Source organism: Leucoraja erinacea, chromosome 1 (genome assembly GCF_028641065.1).
Source record: "Leucoraja erinacea ecotype New England chromosome 1, Leri_hhj_1, whole genome shotgun sequence".
NCBI lineage: Eukaryota > Metazoa > Chordata > Chondrichthyes > Rajiformes > Rajidae > Leucoraja > Leucoraja erinaceus.
This window is the reverse complement of record NC_073377.1, coordinates 121896598-121915614: the sequence shown is the minus strand read 5'-3', so window position 1 is coordinate 121915614 and position 19017 is coordinate 121896598. Positions and strand designations below refer to the sequence as shown.

Genomic DNA, 19017 nt, shown 5'->3' with positions numbered 1-19017 from the left:
TTCTACTTCTGCAGATCAACTCTTATGTGGGACTCTATAGGCCATCTGAAAATATAAATAATCATGAAATCCATTCCAAATGAAAACATATTCCTGTCCTGTTCATCCCAGTTCAGAATCACATGGCTGCTGGTCTTCCTAGGAACCATTTGTGTGCAACGTTAAAGGCTGGATCCCAGAATTATTTTTGATTAGGATTCCACCAGTGACCCGTTTAAATGCCTGACCCCAAAGATGAATCCAAGCCTATAATGAGTTCTGATAGCTCTATGTCAACAGTCAGCTTTAATGGCTAATCAATCATTACACCCAAATACATTTCTTTCTCTTCCTCTCAGAGCAGGGCATTTCTATCACTTCCACCTGTTTGCAATTTCCTATTTCAATGTCTGTTTCCATCATACGTACAATAATACATCTGCTATTCTTTAGGCCACCTGCTTTAATCTAAGATTTAGAATGCCATTTATTTCATCACAATTCAGCGCCAATCGCAAAGTTTGGTCTTTAAAAATAAATCTATAAACATTACTCCTCTTCAAGTCATTTATCATTGTGCCGCAAAATGTTAAAATATCCACCGCATTGTAATTTGTCCCCATGGGTCTGGAGAAAATCCATTGCGGATCTAGCCCTGCACTGGAGTCTAGAGTCAAGTCACATTGTCATATGTCCCAGATAGAACAATGAAATTCTTACATGCAGCAGCACAACAGATTATGGAAACATAGTAAACAATATCATAAATGAGAGAGTGCAACACACACACACACCCCTATATTACTAAAAGTCTGATCTTGACCACTTCCTGTTGTTCTGTATATTGATTTTAATAAAACGCTGCCACTTACAGCTGTGATTTTTGGCCATCTTACTCAGTCCCCCTCCGCTGCGAACAACAAGAGGATTTTTCCCATCGATTGAAAATAAGAGAGTTATTAGTCTTTTAAAATTTTTGAGATTGGTGAAGAGGTGGAATATTGCATTGGGGGAGTAGCCCTCCCGTGTGATGCTGGGACCCAATGGGTCCCACTTAGTCTAGTATATTATAAATACATACATATAATATATAAGGAAGGAATATAAGAAAGGATGGGTACACAGACGTACACATTAAAAACAAAAAAAATAATAGTGCAATAAAAGTCTATAGCAGCTTTGACCATGTTCTGAGTACAGCTTCAATCAACCAATGTGCTATCATAACTCATTATAATCAATGCTGTACTTTATGAAGCACAGCCACCAGTTTAAATACAACAAGCTCCAAATAAAAATTATTAAATGTACTTTATTGATGGTAAATAGTAGTTAAGTTAGTGTTTTTCAAAAAGAGGTGATTGGATCCATTACATCAGCCTATTACATCAACCTGAGAGAGCAAACAATGTTTGGTTTAATTTTCTATCTGAAAAACTGCACAAGACACAACGTGCCAGTCCTCAGTTCTACACTAGAACATCAGTCTAAAATTTTACAGTCAAGTCTCTGGAATGACTGGCTACCACAGAATTTTCAAACAGGGGCAAGACTGTTACTAAGTGAGCCGTAGCTATTATTTAAATCAAGTTGGTTTTAGCAGATGAACTGAACACTTGTGGAGACAGCCAAGTCCGAACTTTACCAATAAAACTCTCCAGATTCAACAGCAATTGTACTGTCCAGCTTGCCTCATTGCTTCCTGGCGAACAGAAACATGTCGAGAAATATTTTAAGTAATGGTTTCCTATTGGACTAGTTGGACTAGGGGGAACCCCCCGCTAGGATCTCCTTCTCCAATTAATTGGACTAGAGGATGGGATTCCTATGCATCTCAAGATGTGTTTTGGCCAACACATTAACCTCTTGTACACGGACCTAACCACAGGAACTGCCCAAATGGATTGGAACCATTTACCAAGGAGGAGAGGAGAGGCTGTAACTCATTTATGGGGCCTCATGGGGACTGGCAGGGATTGGAAACAGTACTGAAATCTGTACTGCTGAACCTTTATGCTCTTTTATTAGCCTCCACCCCCCGCCCTACCCCCTACCACACTCATAAGGAACCTCAGATCCATTCGACATTGATACAATGGATCACGGAAAGCATATTTTAAAAGAAAGACATTGTTGAAACTGGCCTTGCAGCTAAATTCTAAAATTATTCTACAAACAACAACCACAACATTTGAATTGTGAGGACTTCAGCCTGGCTTGCTGCCACAAACATTATTCTGTGGAAGTTTACAGACTCTGCAGCATTATTCAAAATTTAGAGAAATTGCTTCACCAAATAGAATATTTTGGCTTGTTAATAAGGGCTGCCGGTCTGGTGGGAGTAGGGTATAGAATCACGCAAAACCTTTTAAAAGGATACTCAATATTTTTTCAGGACATCTGCACGTCTTAATAAATGTACAAATTACATTTCTATAACACTCCTCATCCAAAGAAAATCTCTGGGGCTTGAGAAAAGAATTGAACTAATATACATAAGAATATGATACTGCTTCAACAGTATACATTTTTTAGTATACAGAATTAAAAAAAAAAAATAATTTGATCGTTAGTGCCAGGAATAGTACATGGGCACTGTCATTATATTATAATCATCGTAGCATAGCCAGTATATAGTCATATAGTGACAATATAAATACCGTGGTCAGGTTGCATGCAAGACGAAGTGCCCTTTGTTCAGCTCAGGAACATTTTAGGAACAATCAATTAGGTTAACAAAAGTATTCTTCTGTGATCAAATGCATTCTCATCCAGACCTTTCTCTCTTTCTTTCTCCCTCTCTCTCTCTCTCTCTCTCTCTCTCCAGTAATCACTAATATTGCCAGATTCAATGCTTTTGTGTGTACTACACTCTTCAGTAGGTTACAGATGAAACATTAACGTGCTCACATTTAATTCACAGTTCATAGCACATGAAAACATAAACATTCAGAGCATGACAATGATTAGTATCATTAATAAAGCATCTGAGGGCAAGACTCCTAATTTGTATTGCGTTTCAAATCGCTATACAAAAGCTAACACAGCACCACAACAAAGGGGGGTGGGGGGGGGTCACGAATAAATTGAATTAAATTGGACTCAAAATGGACTTCTCCTTTTCAGTTGTGCATTAGGATTATATTCCACTTCCCATGTTGTCTTTCTGTGAAACAATCCTGTTCATTCACCTTTTCCCCATGAGGACTCAATGCAGACCAGAAACACTATCTGCTCTCATGATGCCAACAATAAGCTAATACAAATACCACATAATCAGGGAAAATTAAACAGGCAATGCAGATTGCCTGCCTATTAAAGAATGTAAATATTAACCAGCTGGGCCAAAACACCAGTCTTAAATCCTGGATACCAGCCAAAATCTAACTCCAAGATACGAATGTAAGCGGCACTATTTGTGGGTCAGTGGTGGTTGACACAGATGGCAATTAGATGCCAGGAGAATTCCCCATATATCAGAGACAAGAAAATTAAGAAATATTTTATGACACAATTTAGATGCCACCCAGTATATTGTCCTGAACTCAACCGACAGATCCAAAAAGCTGGAGTAACTCAGCGGGAAACGTCACTCATTCCTTCTTTCCAGAGATGCTGCCTGTCCCACAGTTACTCAAACTTTTTGTGTACATCTTCAGTTTATACCAGCATTTGCAGTTCCTTCTTATACAAGACAGCATCAAGATCAGTCTTTATCATCTCAATCCCATGGTGCAGATATTGTTGGTAATAATGATTCCACATGATCTTGACTTTCTTAATGGTGGTGCTTCTTTTGAATAGTTGTGGAGAAGAAACTAGAATTTTACATTTAGATATTTAAACAAGACAATTGTACCAAGGATGGCAGGCAGTTTATTGTTACTTGCTTTTGTTTATCCTTCAAATATTTTTTATCCACACAGACACTAGAACCTAGATTCAAAAAGAAACCCCATCAACACCTCTACTTCCTTAGACGATTGAGGAGATTTCATATGGCGACAAATACTATCTTGAACACCTGCTGGGCTATGGTAGAAAGCATAATGACTGGTTGCACCACTGCTGGGTTCAGCAACTCAAATGAAAAGGAGATTACAAATAATGGTGGACCGCACACAGCACCGACCTCCCCTCCATCGAAAGGAACTGTAGGAGGTGCTGCCTCAAAAAGTCAGCCAGCATCATCAAGCAGGCACGGAAATCGCAATCAAAATATGGAGGGGGACGGGGGACGGGGGACACAATTTTTTGGCGGCCGCACGTGCATGCGCACACTCACAAGCACACGCGCGAGGCTTTGGAGGCTCAATCCAGCGCTAAATGCAGCTCAACTCTGCCTGCCTCGCCGGGTTAACTACAGCCCTGCCTGGACTGATGGGACACCAGCGCTGCTTCTCCGCGCTGGCCATATTTCCCGCAAGCCCAGGGAGGATAAGCTGGTGGGACAGGCAGAGTTGAGCTGGGTTTAGCGTTGCTTCTCAGCGCTGGCTGTGGGCAGGGGGCAGAGCTCCGTCTGACTCCAGACCTCTCTTGCCACCCGTGGGGGGGGGGGGGCACTCGAGTGGGGACGGGACAGTGCCGGAGAGCCGGGAATGATCCTGGCTGCAGATGAGGCGCAGGTCTGTGCCACGTCTCCCTCCTCCAATCACCGCGCTGAATCATCATGTCCAGCCCCCATTGCCTGCTCTCTCTCGTCCAATCGGCGCCCTCGATCACCAGTCCCACCCCCACTGTCTCGTGGAAAGCGGAGATTTCACCGTGTTTTAAAATTCAGATTACGAAATTGGGGGGGGGGATCTTCCCACCTCTCAAAACAAATGGGGGGGGGGGGGGAGACGTGTCCCCCCTGTCCCCCCCCTCCCGGGAGTTCCGCCCCATCATCAAGGACCCACACCATCTTGGCCATGCCCTCATCTCACTACTGACTTTGAGAAGAAGGCATAGGGGTCTAAAAACCATAACATCCAGGTTCAGGAACACTACAAACACCAACTAAACAATGAACTACATACTGTCATGGTTGCTCTAGGGACTTTCGCTTTTTTTACATCAATATCATTTTTTAATGTATTGATTTTTTTTTGTTTATTATATTCTCTACGAGTACTGTGTTTACAAACTTGTTATGCTGCTGCAAGTAAGAATTTTATTGTTCTGCTTCCAGTACATGACAATTATACACTCTTGGACCAAATTTTATACTCTTTTGATCAGCATAATCTATCCTTTAACACTCAATTATCACATGGTGTCAGCCAACCCTCTCAGTGTGCCACAAACGTACTGGTTAAGGCAACAATGTAGTTTAGACAAGAGTAGAAGGCGACTCCGGACTGTCAAAGCTGCCAGTCAGACATAAAAACTGCTTTTTTCCCCACGAGTAGTAGCTCTACCCAATAACCAAAAATGTGTAGCCTCCTTTTGCTCTGGTATTTTATTTAATTCACATGTTTAAACATTAGTTTTATTATTAATGTTTAATATTTTATGTGTCTTCCTAACTGTCACTATGTCATTTTGTCACTTATGGGTGGAGCACCAAGGGAAATTCCTTGTATGTGAATACTTGGCCAATAAACTTATTCATTTATTCATTATTCATTCATTCAAAAGAAGTGCGTTTTGTCACACATTTGGAATAGTTTTGCTAGATTTTTTCAGATATTTTACCAGTGAAAAAAAATCAAATAACATGAAAGACATCTGAAATTAACAAATCAGCAATATTGGCAATAGTCAGTAGATCAGGCCACATCTCTGGAAAGAAGGACAATTAATATTTTATGTCAAAGACAGCATCAGTCTGACCTATTAAGTTTTACTAACATTTTATTTTATTGCCAGTTAGATTGTCTGTTTATTGTCTGTTAAACAAAAATGTGATTCCTATGATCCTATGCCAATACTTAATTACTATGATCCTGTGCAAATATGTAATTACTATGATCCAGTGTTCATTGTTCTTTATGATGCGAGACCCAGGGATATAACTGGACAACCCTTACCCTGTATAGGGGTTGTAGTGATGTACGTGGTCTCCTTTAGCTGAATACACTTTCTATCAGGACAAGACTCAGGCTGAAAGCCAACAACTTATCCATTAAAAAACACAGATACGAGGAACATACACTAAAATGTCACACATATACCATTTACCTTTTGTATCTTAAAGACTGATTTTTATATAGTGCATCATGTTGCCAATCTAAGCCAACCAGCTGCCCATATTATTGAGCAATAAAGAAAACCATGTTAAAATTGAGAAGATTTAATTACACTAATTTTTGAAAGATCATAGTAAGGAACAACTGGATTGATACCAACACAAATGAATTATAATGAAAGGATGGAAGAGCTAAAGCTTCTTAAATGATTACAAAGTGACAGAATTATTACAATCCAGAAATGGGTCATTTGATCCAACTGATCTGTGCAAGTTTTTATGCTCCACACCCTTCTTGACCTGACCAATCAACCTATCCTTTTATTTCTTTATCCCTCATGTGCTCATCCAGCTTCTATTCGGGCTGTTTGTTTTAAATAGCAAATTCCATTTCTAACCACTTTTATACGAACATTAAGGAAAACAGGGCAACAAGAGAGAGAAAATGAGGAACTATAGGAGATGGACAAGGTCTTCAATTCGTCTTTTGCCTCTATTTTTTACTGTGGAAAAAGACATAACCTTTCCCAACCGTTTATATCTCTCGTTTGCGATTCCCCCGATTCCTGCCCCGAAATGTCACTCATTCCTTTTCTCCAGAGATGCAGTCTGACCCGCTGAGTTACTCGAGATTTCTGGGTCTATGAAGATTAAGGAACTTGGGGCAGGAAATGAAGATGTCTTGAGGACTGTATTAGGGTGAAGGAGGTGCTGGACATCGTGAAGGTAGATACATCTCCCAGGCCTGATCGGATATATCCAAGGACTTTGTGGGAAGCTCAAGAAAAAATTGCAGGAGCCCTGATAGAGATACGAATCAACATTCGACACAGGTGAGGTGTCAGATGACTGGAGGCTGGTTAATGTTGTGCCTCCATTTAAGGGCTGCAAGGAAAACCCTGGGAATTATAGACCAGCAAGTCCAACATCTGCAGCAGGTACAAGACTGAGAATCCAAATAATTTCTGAGGACCATTCATATGTAACATGGTTCATTCCAAGCAAACATTCTCAGTTGCTGAAATGTATAGCCATGCGTTATCAAGATTGCTAACAAATTGCTATTTATTTTCAGATTGCTATCAAATAAAACAGTTTGCTTATTTTAAAGTGTAATTAAGTGCAGCACATTGGCGCAGCTAGTAGAGCTGTAGCATCACAGCTTCAGCTTCAAACCAGGCCCGTGAAACTGGCTCTGGGGAATTCATGTGTTTTCTGTGTGACCTTGGGTTTCTCCTGGGTCCTCCAGTTTCCTCCAATATCTCAAAGACAGGCAGGCTGGTACATTAGTTGGCCACTTTCAATACCTGGTATGTAGATAAATGGTAGAATCTGGGAGGAACTGATGTGAATGTGATGACAATGGGTTACAGAGAAAAATTAGTGGGGGAAATGGGAATTGTCTGTGAGTCAACATGGACTCAATGTGCTGAAATAATCTCCTTCAATGCTTTAAGCAAATATGGAATTAATGTAAATATGACATATATATTATATCATATATATATGGAATTATGAATCTGTCATTGGTACATGATTGCATAACCCACTTGAAACTTTATCTTTTAAAACCATGACTAGTCATGGAGATTGAATAATAGCCTAGCTTTTCAGTCCTAATAGGACATTTAAATGTATATTATAGTATAAATTAAGCATTTTTTTGCCAAGTACACTTGTTAATTTGTCATTGTTTTTGTTTCATTTCCTTCTCTCATCTTCAAGCTGTATTTGGCCAGTTGCTCTTATATTTTTTTAATTAATCAATCATGTTTGAAATTGGATTAACTTTCTTTCATGTCTGTTCTATACACTTATAATTATATATTGGGGGGATTGTTCTAACAGCTGTCATCAGTCTATACAGACATTTTTTAACCAGTCCCTGCAGTCCCCTGTTCTGCTTCAAAGTCTCCACTATTGTCCCTGTACCCAAAAAGACAAGGATTACTTGTCTTAATGACTACAGGCCTATTGCACTGACCTCTGTAGTCATGAAGACACTCGAAAGGCTTGCGATGGCCAAGCTGAAAAATATCACAAACTCCCTGCTGGACCCTCTGCAGTTTGCGTATCGGGCCAATAGACCTGTGGATGATGCAGTCAACCTGGGCCTGTACTTCATCCTACAGCACCTAGACCACCAGGGGACCTATGCGAGGATCCTGTTTGTTGATTTTAGCTCTGTGCCAGAGCTACTACACTCCAACTTTCTGAGTTGACTGTGCCTGAACCCCTCTATCAATGGATCACCAACTTCCTGTCAGACAGGAAGCAGCATGTGAGGCTGGGAAAAGCACATCTCGGCCCCGCAAACGCTGAACATAGGAGCAAGACTGCGTACTCTCTCCTCTCCTCTACTCTCTCTACACCAACGACTGCACCTCCACAGACACCTCTGTCAAGCTTCTCAAGTTTGCGGACGACACAACCCTGATTGGACTGATCCAGGATGGGGAGGAATCTGCCTACAGACAGGAAGTGTCACAGCTGGCGTCCTGGTGTCGTAGCAACAACCTAGAGCTCAATGCTCATAAGACAGTGGAATTGATTGTAGACTTTAGGAGAGCTCCCCCTCCCATCACCCCACTCACCATCAACAACACCACAGTCACATCTGTGGAGTATTTTAAGTTCCTGGGAACCATCATCTCCATGGACCTTAAGTGGGGGGCTACCATCGACTCCACAGTCAAAAAGGCACAACAGAGGATGTAGTTCCTGCAGCAGCTGAGGAAGCACAATCTGCCACAGGCAATGATGGTCCAATTCTACTGGTCCAATTCTACTGTTCTCACCTTCCCCATCATGGTCTGGTTTGGCTCAGCCACCAAGCACGACACCTGGAGGCTGCAGTGAATCGTCCGATCAGCAGAGAAGATTGTTGGCTGCAACCTTCCCTCCATTGATGAACTGTACACTGCAAGGGCCAGGAAGCGAGTGGGCAAGATCATCTCTGACCCCTCTCACCCTCGTCAAACTCTTTGCATCACTTCCCTCTGGAAGGCGACTCCGGATTGTCAAAGCTGCCACAGCCAGACATAAAAACTGTTTTTATCCACGAGTAGTTGCTCTACTCAACAGCCAAAAATCTGTAGCCTCCCTTTGATCTGGTATTTTGTTGGTTCACATGCTTGCTCAATGGTGTTTTATCATTAATGTCTTATTATTATTATTATTAATGTTTAGTGTTTTCTTAGTCATTCGTAACTGTCATTGTATGTCATGTTGTTACTTGTGGGCGGAGCACCAAGGCAAATTCCTTGAATGTGAATACTTGGCCAATAAACTTACTTACTTATATTCCTCAGTTGTTGAGAAACTGGAACAATTCCACACAAAAAAAAATTGCTTCTCATTCCCACTTCTTTTCATAAGAACTTACACATAATTTAGAGGCGATGGAGAATGTTTACAACTACAATATTTGCTTATGAATAGAAAATTTTGTTTCTCAGAATTCCCAGCAGTTTTATTGAATATGAATGAGCAGTAAGATGCTGAAAGAAAGAATACTTTATCTCTCAGCCTCTCTCACCTTGCCAGTCAAAGTGTATTTGTTTTCTTTCCCATTTTGGCCAGTACAATGTCTGACCACAAAGAGACCACAATCGTCTTTACAGTTTCCAAACTTGTTGAAAAAGTCTGACCTCACAGAATTTCTGTTTCCGATCTACTGTAAAATTTCTCCAAAAATCTTGGTCTAGTCAACTCAAAAGCTGGTTTGAAGAAAAAAAATATGATACAAGCTGGAAATCTAAAATAAGAATATAAAGCTCTGGAAATAATCTGCAAATCAGCCATCATCTGTGGAAAGGAAAAGATTGTTTCTGGCCGGTATGCCTTCAGAGAGTTATCAATCCAAGCGTTCAAACCTGTTGATTATTTCCAGAGATTTCGGGGGTATTATCCCCCTCACAGAAGGTAAATTTTCTTGACATAATCCAGTGGATTTCATTCGGGTTAACAGAGAGTTGGAAACCATTAAATTTGTTACAGGGTTACTCAAGCCAAAAACGGCTCACTACACTAGAACTGATAATAAGACTCTTGGCAGACAAGTAGTAAGACCACTACTCTCTCTGGCTTTTACACCACTTTCTAGGCTCTACGGATGGCCAGAAAGAATGTTTATTAGGCCAGATGTGGCTTATGGGCCTTGTGTTGTGCAACCTCGATGTAAATGACAGTCAACAATTTTGAGCAGCAATATTTGCAGAACAAGGTTAACTTTTTATTTTACACAAAGTATGGTGGATGTATGGAACGAGCTGCCAGGGTAGGTAGTTGAGGCAGGTACTATTGCATAGTTTAAGAAGCATTTAGACTGGTACATGGCTCGGACAGGTTTAGAGCTGTATTGGCCAAAGGCAAGCAGATGGGACTGGTATAGATATGGCATGTTGGTCAGTGTGGGCAAGTTGGGCCAGAGGGCGTTTGCACGCTGACCATATCCAACAATTTAGTAGACCAACCAATTATCATTAACTCCCTATTCTTGGTCTCTGGCAATTTACATCTAATTGCTAATATGTTATCAATGTTTCATTAAATCTCCTAAAATTAATTAATATCATCAATGGTTTACTAATACGAGTAGGAAGGAACTGTAGATGATAGTTTACACTGAAGATTAACACAAAATGCTGGAGTAACTCAGCAGGCCGCGCCGCATCTCTGGAGAAAAGGAATAGTTGACGTTTCAGGTTGAGACACTCCTTCAGTCTATGTGGACTTCAGCAAGGCCTTTGAAAAGGTTCCAAATGGTAGGCTGCTGTGGAAGCATATCACATGGAATCCAAAGACAGCTAGCTGACTGGATAGAGAATTGACTTCATGGAAGGAAGCAGAATGTGGTAGTGGAAGATTGTTATTCAGACCATAGGCCTACAGTATGACTACTGGTGTGCCTCACAGATAAGTGTTGGACCTATTGTGTTTGTGGTTTCTCTCAATGGGCTAGATGAGAATGTACAAGGCATGATTAGTAAGTTTGCAAAAGACGCTAAAGTAGGTGGTATTGTAGACAGTGAAGTTGATTATCAAAAATCACAGCAGGATCCTGATGAGTTGGACAAGTTGGCAGAGGAATAGTTAATGGATTTTAATACAGATAAGTGCAAGGTGTCATATTTTGGGAAGTCAAATCAGGGCAGGATCTTCACAGTGAACGGCAGGACCCGGAGAAGTGTTGTCGAGCAGAGGGATCTCAGAGTACAGTTATATAGTTCCCTGAAAGTAATGGCAGAGGTAAAGAAAGCATTTGGTACACTGGGCTTCATGAGCTAGAGTAGAAGTTGGGACATTATGTTACAGTTGTACAAGATGTTGTTGAGGCCACATTTGGAGTACTGTGTGCAGTTTTGCTCGCCGTGCTACAGAAAGGATGTCATTAAGCTACAGAAAATAATTACGAGGTTGTTGCCAGGACTTGAGGACCTGAGCTGTAGGGAAAGGTTGGGCAATCTAGGACTTTATTCCTTGGAGGGGTGTACAAAATCATGAGGGGAATTAATAGTGTGAATGCACAGAGTATTTTACCCAGGGAAGGAAAATCAACAACCAAAGGACATATGTTTAGGACATAGGGACAAGATTTAACAGGAACCCAGGGGGGAACATTTTCCACTCGTAATGTGGTCAGTATATGGAACGAGCTGCCAGAGGATGGACCAGCTTAAATGGGATCTTGGTTGGCACGAACAAGTTGGGCCGAAGGGCCTACTTCCGTGCTGTATGATCCCATGACTGTTGCTTTAATGATGCTGTCCTTTACCATTTAATGCACCCTTCCCACACAGTTGCCATCAGTGCACTTTGACTGAAGGAGATTCCTTAGTCTAATTATTTGTGAAATCAAACTATATTTCCTCAAATAAAGATCTTTATCCTTTTGAAATAGGCATATTGTTCTCCATCCATAGCAAGTGTTAGGTTGTGCATTTCATGTTTTTTTTATAATCTAAAGTTCAGTGTCATCCATAAACCTCCACCAGATTCCCTGCTGATGGTTTAAGTCATCATAGGAGGATTAATTTCCCCTTAAATATTGAAATCACTAGACATTCTGACTGAGATTCAGCCAGCTTTTATTCAAGGTTCGTTACAATGGGGAGTCTGAGACACGGGGTCAACATTGTAAATTTGCCACTGTGAGAGAGGTGAAAGGTCAAGTGAAATCTCTCTATGCCGAGAGTTACTTATGCAAATATCACTTTACCACAGGACTGGTTGAGAATCTTGCACTATAAACGGAAAATGTTATAAATATTTAAAACAGAAAGATAAAGAGAGAAGGGTCAGTGGGATTAGTTTGAAATGTTCTAACAATGAGACAGGTTATGCTGAATAGTCCATTTCAGTTTTGCCACTGCTTTAATGAGCTCTAGGCCGATTTATCCCTCCAAGTGAAAGCTGCGCAAGTGAAAAATTGTGATTAAAAAGGGAGGGGATTGTAGTTGTAAAAGTGTGCTGTATTTCTATCAATTGCAAACTATAGTCAAACCTCCAAATGTTGGTGGCTATTGAGATAGAGTCATACAGCACAGAAACAGGCCCTTAGGCCCAAGGAGCACATGTCAACGAAGATGCCCCATCAAAGCTAATCTCATTTGGCCTTGTTCCATACACCTGCCACCCTTTGAGTGAAAAAGATGCTCCTCAATTTTGTATTAAATCTTGTATTAAATGTTTTTGACTACCCTGGGTAAAAGACTGTATTCACCCTATTTATTTATATCATGATTTAATACATCGCTAACATATCGCACAGCAGCCTCCTGCACTCCAGGCAATAACGGCCTCACATGGGAAACCTCTCCAGAAATGCTCAGTCCCTCGAGACCTGGCACCATCCTCGTAAATCTTCTCTACACTCTTTCCAGCTTAATAATATCCCTCCTATAGCTAGGTGACCAAAACTGCACAGACTACTGCAAATGCAGCTCACCAACATCTGTCAATCTCATGTTATTTAGACGCACTATCCTTGACACTTAAGCAACATTTTCTTTCAACCAAAGATGAATGTACAATTCTGAGCTTTAGTAGCATTTTGTAAAATAGTCATCCTTATCTCCATATCAATTCAAAACAAATTACTTATTAATCAATCTGTATAACATGCCAAATAATATGGCACATCATCACAATAACACATTATCAGAAACATAATATTTTTATGATTCAGATAATGCAGTTCCTCAAATACATACGCGAGGAAATATTCTCAGCAGATTCAAATGATTGACTGCACTTTATTCCTAAAAGCTAACACGTCAAGTGCTTGAAGTAGAATGTGAACAGTCTTACTTAGATCTTATTCAAAATTGAACAATTACCTTTTACATCATTTACATTAAAATGAATGTAATTTAAAAATTATGTCGATAATTCGAGTCTTATTATACTGGATTATTACAGAAGCAGAAAGCTCCAGGAAGAGAGGTTTAGCGATGCATTCAGTCTGTCTGAAACACTGTTACCTACCAACACATCTCCCAATCTGCCATCAAATTATATGTAGGCTCATTACACTGAGGTTTGACATAGGAATCTTTCAGAATATAATTTCTTACCATGAATGTACACACACAAACCTCTCTTCAAATATTCCTCCCTGCTTTACTGATGACTGATCAAGAATGCAAAACAATATTTACTTTGACAAGTCTAAATTTGAAAACATTCTTCTCACTCGGTATGGTTTCCCTGTAAATTCTCCGCACACCAATCTTAATTCTTATTTATTTAAATTAATGAAACTTGCTGCCTGTCCTGCACTTTACAGCACTATACCTTCTCAAACAAAAAGACTTCAAGAGATTTCTGGTAATACGACCACAGCAAGTCGCCAAGCAATAAAATTCACAGTATGTTACTCTGCCCCATTAACCAATAGCAAGCCGATGGATGTTTTTAAAAAAACACAGCATTCCATGCATTACCCTCCCCTGTTTCTGGGTCCAATTTACCCATCCCTCAATAAAACTCTCCAAAGCAAATTAACATTTCTAATGAAGAATTGTTCAAAGGACATTCTTGATGAACACCTAATACCAGGCATTCACATGTGCGCTTACATTAAATGAAACTTGGAAATAGTAAACATTCGGAACCAATTGTGAAACCTGAAGATGTTAATTGGGACTGTTTCTCAATGCTAAGCTACACGGTGGTGACCTGGGAGTAGCCATGATTGCAGACCATTCTTACAAGTCTATGAAAATGTGGAGTTCATTTGCCATTTCCTTGCATTACAACAGTGACTATACTCAAACTACATTTAATTAGCTGCAAACTCCCTTGGGGCAACTAAAAATGTGAACTATACTGTATGGATGCAAGTTCTGTCTTCTTAAGCACTATACATCAATGATTTAATATTGCTTTAAAACTAAAAACATTGGTCATTACAAAAAAAAACATTTTTTTGTAAATGGAACTTCCACTCCTGATACAGGGCAAGCAGTTTTAGCAGGGAGCAGGAAAATATGTAATTCAATATTTGGGGGATCTAATGTTAATTAATTGTTGTAAATTAGTCTACATACTGTAGAGTAATCAGAGGCTGATCGGTTTTGGCCTTCATGTGTAGGAAGGAACTGCAGGTGGTGGTTTACATCAAAGATAGACACAAAATGCTAGAGTTACTCGGTGAGACAGGCAGCATCTCTGGAGATAAGGAATGTGTGATGTTTCGGGTTGTCACCCATTCCTTCTCTCCAGAGATGCTGCCTGTCCTGCTGAGTTACTCCATCATTTTGTGTTTATCTTCATTTTGGCCGTCATATCTGTGTTATTCTCAGGACTGAATATTTCCTCTTCTGTATCACCCACTGCTGGCTTACATAGTTCATCTCCCTGCTTCTGCTGAAGACCTTGAGATGACTTTATTACAGCTAGTGTAGGAAGGAACTGCAGATGCTGATTTACACTGAAGATAGACAGTAACTCAGCAGGTCAGGCAGCATCTCTGCAGAAAAGGAATAGATTACGTTTTAGGTCGAGACCCTTCTTCACACTGAGAGTCTGTGGAGAGGGAAAAGAGAGATATAGAAGGTAGGTACTGTGGAACAAATAAATGAAAGATATACAAAAAGCAATGAAGATTAAGGAAAGGTGGAGCCCACAACGGACCATTGTTGGCTGCGGGGAAGGCAGTAACGTGTGATACAGACAGAGAAACTCAACAGAACGCCAGTGAAACTAGTATGACAACTAGTGTGGGGGAGGGACAGAGAGAGAGGGGATGCACGGGTTACTTGAAGTTAGAGAAATCAATATAATACAGCTAGACTTGTCTATTACACACTATTGGCCAGTCTACCTATTCTTATCCATGTAATTCCAAGGTTATCCATAACTGCAGTACTGTGTCCCTCTCCATATGTACAATCCTTTGGTATACTTTTTTTCTATTTCTGGCTTCAAATTTAAAACCACTCCATTTCGTCAGGCAGTTGCCGAACCCCTAAGTTTTGGACCTTCCTGCCCAAGTCTCTCACGCGCTATCCCACTTCCTCTGTCACTGGTCCCTTTGGCCAATCCATTGACCATCTTCCACCCTGCACTCAAATTCCCCACCAGCCTCCATATCCCTCTCAGCCCATCAAGTCTACTCCACCATAACTGATCTGTCTTTCCCTTTCAAAAATATTCTCCTGACACTTCTCCATAACCTTTAACACCCGTACCTAAAAAAAAAACCCCATTCAATCTTCGCTTTTAAAAATACCCAAAAATTTGGCATCCAGCTGTCTGTGGCAATGAATTCCACAGAATCACCACCCTCTGGCTAAAGAAATTCCTCCTCATCTCCTCTCTAAAGATACATCCTTTTATTCCGAGGCTGTGCCCTCTGGTCCAAGACACTCCCACTAGTGGAAAAGAAACATCCTTTCCACAATCCACTTCCACTCTATCCAGGCCTTTCATCAGTCTGAAGAAGGACCCCCCCGCCCGTCCTGAAACACTTTGTGTTTCATAACATAGATTGTCTATATATATATATTTTTAATTACTATAGGGTGATTTCACCAAAGGTCAAATGAGCGTAGATCCCCCCTCACGTGACCGAAAATTTTAACTGGAGGACATCTCTCAGTTTGGTACATGTAAGTGAATGGGGAAACACGCACTTTCCCACCCGTTAAAAACATGGAAAACGGCCGATTTTTGAGCTGAAATTTTCTGTGCTAGTCGGGGTGACCGTGAAGCACAGCGACCTAAATTTTCAGGCAAAACAAAAGATAGAAAGTGAGGTAATTACAAGAGGGAACTGAAGGTAGAAAGCGGCGGAAGTGAACAGCTGACAATTGCCGTGGTGATTTAAAGATCCAAATTATCGGGAATTGTCGCGTTTGCTCGCTGAATTTCATCAAAAGTAAGTTAATAATGCCTTACTTTTGATGAAATTCAGCGAGCAAACGCGATAATTCCCGATAATTTGGATCTTAAAATCACCACGGCAAATGTCAGCTGTTCACTTCCGCCGCTTTCTACCTTCAGTTCCCTCTTGTAATTACCTCACTTTCTATCTTTTGTTTTGCCTGAAAATATAGGTCGCTGTGCTTCACGGTCACTCCGACTATCACAGAAAATTTCAGCTCAAAAATCGGCCGTTTTCCATGTTTTTAACGGGTGGGAAAGTGCGTGTTTCCCCATTCACTTACATGTACCAAACTGAGAGATGTCCTCCAGTTAAAATTTTCGGTCACGTGAGGGGGGATCTACGCTCATTTGACCTTTGGTGAAATCACCCTATAGCTCGACATCAATCTCTTGTTTGATAACATTCCTGCAAACAACTTAAGGAAAGAGCATTCAAGTCACAGTCCTGTTTTCACCAATCTTTCCACCACCACGCACAAGAGGCGGACAGGCTGAACACTCTTCAACACGCTTCAACTCTGGCTGAACAACTTTTAATCTTGTGTGTGGACTCGATAAGAAAACAAACAACTTAAGGAATGATATTTTACCACCTTAAAAAGATGCTATGCAAATATAAGTTTCAGTTAATTGTCCTTATTCAGAAACACCAAATAGTAGTGTAATGTTTCAGGATACAACATTTATCTTGCCCTGTAACATTCCCTCGTGTCAGTCGCTAATTAAACAGAGGAGGTAGTTGAGGCTGGGACTATTCCAACGTTTAAGAAACAGTTAAACAGGTACATGGATAGGACAGGTTGGAGGGATTTAGACCAAGCGCGGGCAGGTGGGACGTGCCGCTGGGACATGTTGGCCAGTGTGGGCAAGTTGGGCCGAAGGGTCTCTTTTCACGCTGTATCACTATGACCATTATAAAATATATATCTTGAAAGAATCTTAACATACGCAACGTATCAGTGTCTCCCAATGCTAAACCTGAATTTGATTTAGGACCTCACACATTCAACCCGGAATGAATGTGGATCAGTAACAAGTGTCGCTTTGCTTCACTTAAATCTAGCGGCCAGTAGATGGCATCCCCAAGTGCAAGAATGTGCTTGCGACACACAGACAGACAGACAGACATACACACACACCACGCGTTGCACAAAATTAACTTTGCAATGCTGCAATACGATAAGGGAGGAAAAAAGTTTGTTCAGAATAAAAGAGAAATATTTCACTTATCGAAATAAAAAGTACATCGCAGTTCTCGTTACACGCGTTCGCTGCTAAATAAACCAGCTGCTTTCAAAAGAGTCAACTCTATCATTTTTAGAGTTCAGGGTTACCTGTTCATGTCCAAGGCGAACGAGCTGCCTGCGGGGCAGGTCCGGAAGGTTGGTTACTCTGACCAACTTTTAAGTGGAGCTCCCGTCAAACAGAGAGAAAAGTGACTCTTGCACTTCCACCGCAGCTGCCTCGTACACACACACACACACACAGAGCCTGGGACAGGCAGATCCCCAGCACCGTGCATCCAGCTCAATCCCACACACATGCAGTCAGTCCGCAGACTGTACCTGAGCAGCACCGCACCGGAAAAGTAGCCCCACTCCCTGAATCTAGGCGACTCTCATTCATCAAATCAGCAACAGTCCACTTCCTGTACCTGGCTTGCTGCCTAACCGTCTGCACCTCAATTACCCTCGCCCTCCCCGGCAGTAGCGCCGCGCAAGCCTTGGACACTTGCACGTGTTGTTAGATTGCAATGCTTTTAGTATTCAGCATGGAGCCGTTCCACGACATGGGAGGCAAGCACAACTCGGAGGCAAATTAGATCAGGCCCATCCTACCAGCAACAGCCTCTGCACCGCATCAGGGGAAGTCCGTGTCCTAATTCTCCTGGTAATATCAATCCATATATCTCCCCTTTCACCGATTATCCTTCACACAGACGGGGCGAATGTTCAGGCATAATAGTCATACTGCACGGAAACAGCCCCTTCAGCCCACTTGCTTATGCCGATCAAGATGCCCCATCTACGTTAATCCCATTTGCCCACGTTTGGTATGTATCCCTCTAAATCTTTCCTATTCATGTACCTGTCCAAATGTATTTTACATATTGTTATAATACCTGCATCAACTACCTCCTCTAACAGCTCATTTTAAACTAAATTAAATTGAGCTGTCAGAGGAGGTAGTCGAGGCAGATACTATCATTATATCCAATACACACCAGTCTCTGGAAAAAAGTTCCCACTCTATGTAAGTCCCATTCGCCCACATTTGCCCACATTTGCCCAATATCCCTTTCCTGTCGATGTACTTGTCCAAATGTCTTTTAAATGTTATTGCACTTGCCTCAACTACCTTCTCCAGCAGCTCGTTCTGTATACCCACCAATATTTGTGTAGAGAAAGTTGACCTTCAGGTTCCTATTTAATCTTTCCCCTCTCACCTTTCCCAATTCACTCCATACCATTCTGCTG

At 41.1% G+C, this 19017-nt stretch overlaps 1 protein-coding gene across 6 annotated transcripts in view; it reads right to left on the bottom strand.

Annotated features, from left to right (window-relative positions):
• Positions 1-18333, bottom strand: part of LOC129701414 (thrombospondin type-1 domain-containing protein 4-like) — a 552304-nt gene extending 533971 nt beyond the window's left edge. For 3 of the 6 annotated variants that reach the window (XM_055642572.1, XM_055642583.1, XM_055642606.1), the window contains exon 1: positions 17875-18183. The gene's annotated coding sequence lies outside the window, so the exon portion shown is untranslated. The other 3 variants (XM_055642598.1, XM_055642615.1, XM_055642591.1) reach the window with 3 other exon arrangements.
• Between the last annotated feature and the right edge of the window lie 684 nt (positions 18334-19017).